Below are 9,115 nucleotides of genomic sequence, written 5' to 3' on the forward strand. Positions count from 1 at the left end.
ATAAAAGTGAAACAAGCTTAGCAGAGGATGGTTTCGTTCCAATTGACCTCTGGGTTATGGGCCCAGCACGCTTCCGCTGCTCCACTCTGCTTGACTTGATGTAGAGCTCGTGCACTGGTCTTTTCAACATAACATGAATCTTGCACACATTTCTAACTTGTCTTGAAGCACTTGGGCACAAATAAAAGTGAAACAAGCTTAGCAGAGGATGGCTTCGATCCATCAACCTCTGGGTTATGGGCCCAGCACGCTTCCGCTGCGCCACTCTGCTTGTCTTGATGCAGTGTCTGTGCACTGGTCTTTTCAACATAACGAATCTTGCACACATTTCTAACTTGTCTTGCAGCACCTGGGCACATATAAAAGTGACACAAGCTTAGCAGAGGAAGGTTTCGATCCATCGACCTCTGGGTTATGGGCCCAGCACGCTTCCGCTGCGCCACTCTGCTTGACTTGATGAAGAGCTCGTGCACTGGTCTTTCAACATAACATGATTCTTGCACAAATTTCTAACTTGTCTTGAAGCACTTGGGCACGAATAAAAGTGAAACAAGCTTAGCAGAGGATGGTTTCGATCCATCGACCTCTGGGTTATGGGCCCAGCACGCTTTCGCTGCGCCACTCTGCTTGACTTGATGTAGAGCTCGTGCACTGGTCTTTTCAACATAACATGAATCTTGCACACATTTCTAACTTGTCTTGAAGCACTTGGGCACAAATAAAAGTGAAACAAGCTTAGCAGAGGATGGTTTCGATCCATCTACCTCTGGGTTATGGGCCCAGCACGCTTCCGCTGTGCCACTCTGCTCGCCTTGATGTAGAGCCCATGCACTGGTCTTTTCAACATAACTTGATTCTTGCACACATTTCTGACTTGTCTTGCAGCACCTGGGCACATATAAAAGTGACACAAGCTTAGCAGAGGAAGGTTTCGATCCATCGACCTCTGGGTTATGGGTCCAGCACGCTTCCGCTGCGCCACTCTGCTTGACTTGATGTAGAGCTCGTGCACTGGTCTTTTCAACATAACATGATTCTTGCACGAATTTCTAACTTGTCTTGAAGCACTTGGGCATGAATAAAAGTGAAACAAGCTTAGCAGAGGACGTTTTCGATCCATCGACCTCTGGGTTATGGGCCCAGCACGCTTCCGCTGTGCCACTCTGCTTGACTTGATGTAGAGCTTGTGCACTGGTCTTTTCAACATAACATGAATCTTGCACAAATTTCTAACTTGTCTTGAAGCACTTGGGCACGAATAAAAGTGAAACAAGCTTAGCAGAGGATGGTTTCGATCCATCGACCTCTGGGTTATGGGCCCAGCACACTTCCGCTGCGCCACTCTGCTTGACTTGATGTAGAGTTCGTGCACTGGTCTTTTCAACATAACATGAATCTTGCACACATTTCTAACTTGTCTTGAAGCACTTGGGCACAAATAAAAGTGAAACAAGCTTAGCAGAGGATGGTTTCAATCCATCGACCTCTGGGTTATGGGCCCAGCACGCTTCCGCTGTGCCACTCTGCTTGATTTGATGTAGAGCTCATGCACTGGTCTTTTCAACATAACATGATTCTTGCACAAATTTCTAACTTGTCTTGAAGCACTTGGGCACAAATAAAAGTGAAACAAGCTTAGCTGAGGATGGTTTCGATCCATCGACCTCTGGGTTATGGGCCCAGCACGCTTCCGCTGTGCCACTCTGCTCGCCTTGATGTAGAACCCATGCACTGGTCTTTTCAACATAACTTGATTCTTGCACACATTTCTAACTTGTCTTGCAGCACCTGGGCACATATAGAAGTGAAACAAGCTTAGCAGAGGATAGTTTCGATCCATCGACCTCAGGGTTATGGGCCCAGCACGGCTTCGTTGCACCACTCTGCTGAAAGTCACCCCAGATGGTACTCGAACCCACAATCCCTGGCTTAGGAGACCAGTGGCTTATCCATTAGGCCACTAAGGTTGTCATGCAGCTGCTTACTTTTTCTTTTAGGTCTTCATCTCATTCAGCTTCTGGATGAACAACTTTTGTGAGAGGACCAAGTGACTTTAGGTTTTCACAAACAGGCTCTGAACATTTCTCTTTTTTGGGGGCTCTGTCATATAAACAAGGTGTAGGATTTTAGTTACGCAAAACAACAAGTAACGAATCAAATCTCCATACTCCAAGGAAGTTCAAAGATTCTCTTATCTGAACCATTTGCCAAAACGGCGCGAAGCCACTGGGTGCCACTTTGTCTACGCCAAACCTCCGTCTGCTGATCGCCCAGGAAACGAAGCAGCAATAAAGATAATCCTATCAAATGAACAACTAGCTATTTGTGCTGAGAGACCCATTAAAACAAATGGAGATTTGTCACCTTCACCGAACACATGACTAAGAATTCGCTGACACAGGAAGAGGGAAATCTGCGGGATCATCTCCCCCCCTTTCCGAGACCCTCCAAAGAACGGACCGTTTGTCCACTTGTGACTTGAGTTAACAAATTAAGTTAAGAAAAATTATGGATCACAGGATAGCCTTCCTGCTGTGAAACCCCCCCTCAGAATTCCCTTCACACATCACGAAGCTGAACCCCCGCTACGTGCGTTACATGCTAACAAATATGATACAGAAAAAAAGAAACCAAGAACGCTATTCCCATCAATTGAACTTACTATGCAAAGGGATAGGATACCCTCTTTCCTTTATGTTCAATGTGTGCCGTGTAATCGTGTACTTTACTATGCCTTGTGTGCCTTAATTAATCCAGTTATTAAGTATGTATTCCATGTGTAACCTTATATTCCTATGTTTGATTTCGTTTGAACGATCATGATGAAATGCAGGTTGTCTGAGTGAATGAGAATTTCATATTGTGTATATTGTATACATTGCAGTAGTTTATGATAATCGATAACCAAATTGAAGATAAATCTGTGTCCTAATAAGTCACATGCCAGAAGGAATTGCATCAAACATGACCCCGCCCCCGTGGCAACGCCATTGGCCTTCAGGCCCCGGGGTCGTGTCTAACAGACCCCTTAAAACCTAATGGCCCGAACCAGAACATTGGCTTGAATTGTGCTTGAAGCGCGGGCTTGAATTGTGCTTGAAGCGCGGACTTGAATTGTGCTTGAAGTGCCGACTTGAACTGATTGAACTGAGCGAGAAGAGCCCTGAAACATCCTGAAAGACTCTAAACTTTCTCTGCCGAAGATCGCCTGCTCGTTCCAACTACAAGGCATTCTTGCCCTCCAGAACTCACAAGAAACTGCAAAAGACTTCCGCATCCCGGTTTGAATCTTCAGAGCCTACGCGCCTTGCAACCCAAGCGCCAATCGAACTCTGAGAGCAACTCACGTTGCCCAACTCTAAGCTCCTGAGGAATTCCCGAAGTAGTCATCCGAAAGACCGACTAGCACGCAGCCAACCAGGGCATCCGCTGAGACGAGCCTCCAGCCAGGACGGAATCCCCATTCCGGCCAAGAGCAAGTAAACAAGGTCTCCCATTTCTTGTTGAAATCTGGTGCGTTTTGTTTAAGTTAGATCTCTGCTTGATGATTTTCTGAGGTTGCGATTTGAGAAGCTAGTAACAGTAATATAACAAGTCTTGGGTTTTCTCAAAATTCATAAAATCCCATCTCTGAAACTGTATGAGTGTGCGTGTGAATGTGTGTGTATGTGTTCGTGTTTTGAGTAGTTTAGTTTTGTAATCCTAGTGTAGTTTTCAATAAATCATTGTTTTCATTGAGAGAATTGTCTTGCCTTTTGTGTTCACAAAGTACTATTTTGCCTAGATCAAGCTACCTGGCTTTAGTTTCCCAAATTAATATTTAAGTTTATTTACGCTCCTGCCAATGAGCGTGAATAGACTTTGGAATTGATAAAGTGTATTGGTTTGACCGATTCGGTGGACGACCGGTCAGGAAATATAAACTATTAATTCTAAATTGATTTCCCTGAAGTTTAGATTCGATTCTATATCCGAATCAACATTAAATTTGAGTTAATTTCTACATATGGTGGAGTGAATGTAGCGGGCATATTGTACTTTGTGATATAAAATTCAAGTCATTCTGTATGTATTTGTGCTATTTTTATCCGGAAAGAAATAGACCAGATAGTGAAACAGTTATTGTGTTAACAAGTTTTATTGTGGCTACAGTTTGGATTGAGTGAAAAGTGTGCCTCGAGTTGTCTTCTAAAGAATTTAAACTACAGATTAAACGACAAAAGAATAGGAAAGTAAGCGAATTCCTTGTTTTTCTGTTAAATAGAGCTCTGTAGCCTGGCAACGCGGTGCGTGTTCCACTGTTGTTTTCAACTAGGCTAACGTTACACACCTCCCACGTTTAAGATCGCTAGAATAGCTAACTAACGTTCTTTTACCAAATATTTGCTTAAAACTAGTAAACTTGAGACGCGCCGCGTAAAGCGAGCACACAAGCGTCAGTTCTATGGGAGTACTGTGAAACCTTAATCAAATAGAATTAAGTGGTTCAGGCCACATGTGCTGTGTGTTGTTTAAAACGGCACACAATTTGTGTATTGTTTCGCAGTAAAGCTGTGGATAAATGTGCCTCACTCTAACGAGCTGAGATGATCCAGTGCCATAAGATGAGAATCTAAATAGTGCTTATTTGTTGTGCAAATCCGAAATGCGCTGCCATTTCATGCATGGTATTTAAAACTGCTGAACTTCATGCTGACTGTATCTCCGCAGCCATAGAAACGGCCCGGAAGTCCTAACAAACCTTTTCCGGGTAAAGTCTCGGTGCGCAGGCGCAGTTCGCCCTTGCACATTGTAAACAGCTAAGCTAGCTAAAGCTAATTCAAGCCGATGTAACAGTCATTAGCTTTGAGGAATAGCAGTTAGCACATAGCGATTGTTTTGGATCCGTAACAGTTGAAGCAGTGTGTGTGACGCTTTCTGAGTGACTTAATCTCAAGCTGCTGAACGTTCTGTCTAACTGTCTGGCTCTCACTTCTCAAAGTTCATAACTTCATATCACTGCACAGTGATTCCCTTTGGTCTTTGCTCTCCCCATCTGACAGGAATACTGACGATTTCATTTTAAATTTAAGTCCCTTCTTGATGCGACTGTAACCAGCCATCAGAATCATTATCATTACTATATCATATTATTATAGAATCTCGAAATTACATTATAGTTTGTGGTTTGTCTATTTGCATGTATTTGATTTTAAAGCTCCATTCCCTGCTGTGTGCGTATTTGTCCAAATACCCCAAGCGGAGAGCTTTGCAATCAAATACCAGGTTAAAGCCGATTAATTTGGTTACTTTGATCAATACTAATAAATAATGTGAAAGAAAAATTCATTTATACCCTTTCTGTGTGATTTTAGAAGCATATACTTTTTCTTTAAATAGAGACACCCAGAAAGCAAAGAGACATAAAAGGTAAAGAGTGTCACCTAGATGAGGGGAAGCAGCTGGGGAAGCAAATGGGCACCTTTGGTGACCCAAAAGGTCTCTTAGAAGGTTTTCTATAGGTTGACTAGTATGCTAAAAAAGGAGTTTTCTTTGGTCCCTGGGGGATAGGGAGTTACAGGCTGTTTTGAGAAATAACCTTGGGGACTAGAGAAGGGATATAAAAGTGGAGGAAGCCCTCCCTTTCTTGTCGCATTCTGCAGCAACCTGTGTTCCTGTATGACTGTCTGACCTTCTTTGCAAAGAATAAATCCTTACAAAAGACAATTGATTGAGTTTGTCTCTTATGCGATGAGAGTCGTTTGATTTTTGCCACGACAATTTGGTGTCAGAAGTGGGATTTCCTTGGATGTGCCTTTTGGACCCGAGAGCGGACGGTGATTGATCATCCTGGACTTAGAAGTCGCAGCCCTACCCCGAATAAATTCAGGGACGAGGGGCCGCCCGCCAGGGCCCAAGAGGGACACCACTGGAAACAACAAAACGAACCCGAGTGGCATCAGAACTCTCCGGTAAGAGACTGATTTAAATTGTTAAGAAACATTTTGGGGTTTTAAAAGTGTTTTGAGAAAATTTTGGGTACTGAATTATAATTGGAATTGAGACAAACCATAGTGGCTGGTCTGACTCTGTGGGTAGCGTGATGAGGCATCACGCGTGATTTGAGGCAAATCACAAAAAGACAGCACAGATAATACAGGAAAATTGAAAAAGAAAATTGTGTGGGGAAAGCAAGCGTGATTAAGGTTTCACTAAGAAATTGAAATCAGCAGATTGGGAGATTTCAGAGATCAAAATCACGTAAGCAAGTACGACACAAGGAGTAAGTTTCAAGTGGGGTGTTAGGCTGTGTGGGGTCATTATTAATCGGAGCGGAGGCCGCTTCGCCCTCCCGACTAGGGGTTAGGAGTCGGAACTGTTAGAGACGTCTAACAGATTATTTAAGGCGCCGGGGTACCCAGGGGAAAGAGAGTCACTATGGGGAAATCTCAGAGTAAATTTGATAAATATGATACACCGGTGTTTGATCAAATGAGAAAATTATACGGACAAAAATGTATGGGGGATATGGATAAACTGGTTAAATACCATGATTTCCCTAAGGAGGGAACCCTGAGTGTTACAAGATTAGGGGTAATAAAAGAATCAATTGAAGAGGGCTGTAAAGCACAGAAAGGGTGCTGTGCGAGACATGTGTGTGGGAAATGTGAAAATACAGTGAATTGCTGGATAAGGGAGGCAGATAGGAGAGAAAAAAGGATGATACGGAAAGAATGTGGGGAGAATGGAGTGAAAGAGGAAAATGATAAAGAGTGTGAAACAGAAGCGACTGTGACGAGTGAACTTTTAAATATGTATAATGCTTTCGCTCCTCCACAAATGAAACCACTACAGACACCTACTAATCAATGTAATGTTTCTCTGTCTCCACATGCACCGCCGCCGTATCATCACTATCCCGTGGCTGAGCTGCAAGCCCTAAAAGTGGACCCCGATCTCGACTGCTCTCCGCCAATAAGACCAACAGCACCGCGAGCAGAGAGAATGACACCCCCACAGACACAAATTGAGGAACGAGCAGTTCGGCGACCACATGCTGAGAGGTTAACCACCCGACCACAGATGGGAATCACAGCAGCTGGGGTCACGGCAGCAGGATGGCAGGAGGAGGAAGAGGATCTCGAAATAATACCTGAGACCCCCCTGGAGGAACAAGAGAGAGACTGCAGACCTCCCCCGACGAGGAAGAGAAAAACCAGGACTGCCGTGAAGGAGGAGAACGTAAGCATAACAGCCCCAATGGTCGAAGTCTCCGGGCCGGAGGGGACTATGCTGGTCTTCAGACCATGGACTGTGAATGACATGAGAGACGCAATGGCTCACCTATCAAACCCTGAGGAGTCGGGAGAGAAATTTGCAGCAGAACTGACCACTTTCTGCAAGGAATTCAGCCCCACTATGCACGAGTTGAGAAGGATGCTGATGGTGAAGCTGGGGGCTGTGAGCTGGCATAAAATCAGCGGAAAGATGCCCATCGAGGACACCCGGAAGGTGAAACACGACTGGGAAGACCCGGAAAATGGGCCATACCGCACAGCTGTCTCCGAGCTAGCCGAGGCTATAAAGCTAGCGTTTCCTGTGCATGTGGACACAGAAAAGGTCAGTAACTGCTGGCAAGGTAGACAGGAATCTGTTCAAGAATACTACCATAGACTATATGAAACTTTCAACAAACACAGCGGCCTGAAAGAACCAGCAGCACTAGGGGCTCAACCGGACACCTGGGAGTGCCACATGAGAGGCTGCTTTCTGAATGGACTGAGACCAGAAATAGCACAGGCAGTGAAGGCCAGCTATATCCAGTGGAAGAGGGGCCGTCTGGCTGATGTTCTGTCATATGCTTTGCACGCAGAGGACCAACAAGAGTCAAAGAAGGAGAAAGGTAAAGCCAAGGCTGATAAAGAACTGCAGCTGGCCATGGTGCAGGCCGTAGCACGACCAGGGGGTCAACCAGCTGCGCAAAACCCACAAAGATGGGGGGCAGGAAGAGGACGGGGCGGGAGACCTCAGAGCTGGGCTGGAAGAAACCCAGGACCGCGTACCTGCAGACTTTGTGGGGGTGATCATGACTTCAGACAATGTACCAGGTGCAGACTTTGCAAAAAGGATGGCCATTGGGCCAAGGAATGTCCTGACAACCAGAAGAATCAAGCAGACTGAGATGGGAGAGGTGGAGAGCAGGAAGGAGGGGTTCCGGGCGAGCAGCCAACAGCTACAGTACAGGGAAGTGAACATTCTTTAACCACACACACACACACACACATACACTGATGAAAACACTGCTCTCTGCAACGAAGAAAATGCTTGCATTACTGATAAATGTTTTGACACACATGCTGCTATAAGCAATGAAGAAAAAGCTTGCATTTCTTCAAATGGTTTTGAAATAAGCAAAGAATTTACTGATATGTGTGTGATGATGATGAATGAAAGTAACAGGTTCCTGAATATGCCAAAATATTACATGCAAGTGGAGGGTGTTTTAGTTGAATTTTTGGCAGATTCAGGAGCATCCAGATCGTGTCTGCGACCATGTGACCTGCAATGTCAACCGCCATTAACTGATAAAATAAATAAGTCCACTTCAGCATCAGGGCACCAAATTGTTGAAAGATTCACAGCACCTCTGAATTGTGAGACAGAGGGAGGTCGAGAATTTAAACATGCATTCACTTACTCACAATCATGCCCTGTACCCATTATGGGTCGAGATTTGTTATGCAAATTAAACCTAATGCTCGTAGCGGACTCCTGGGGCGTTAGAGTAATGGAACAGGAGGAGCAGTTATGCTGCTTGCGAATTGAGCCTCAGTGGGCCTATGAATGGCATGTTAAAGATGTTGAGTGGGCTCGGAAAATGTATGATTTGGCAAAAAGTCGGATAAAAGCATCCGACGCACAATTTATGCCGCCTGACAACTTACATTGCACGTCACATGTCGTAAGGGAAAAAGAAGACCAATATGAACAAAATTGGTTTGAGACAGAGGCAGGAGAAGTTTTGAAATGTGAAAAGATGTTCTGGACAGAGAATGTGTGTGCGATCTCAGTCAGCCTAACAGAAAAACAAACTCAGTTGTATTTGATAGCAGGAGGCTCTGTACCACACATATCT

The sequence above is a fragment of the Garra rufa genome, chromosome 1 (assembly GCF_049309525.1).
Source record: "Garra rufa chromosome 1, GarRuf1.0, whole genome shotgun sequence".
NCBI lineage: Eukaryota > Metazoa > Chordata > Actinopteri > Cypriniformes > Cyprinidae > Garra > Garra rufa.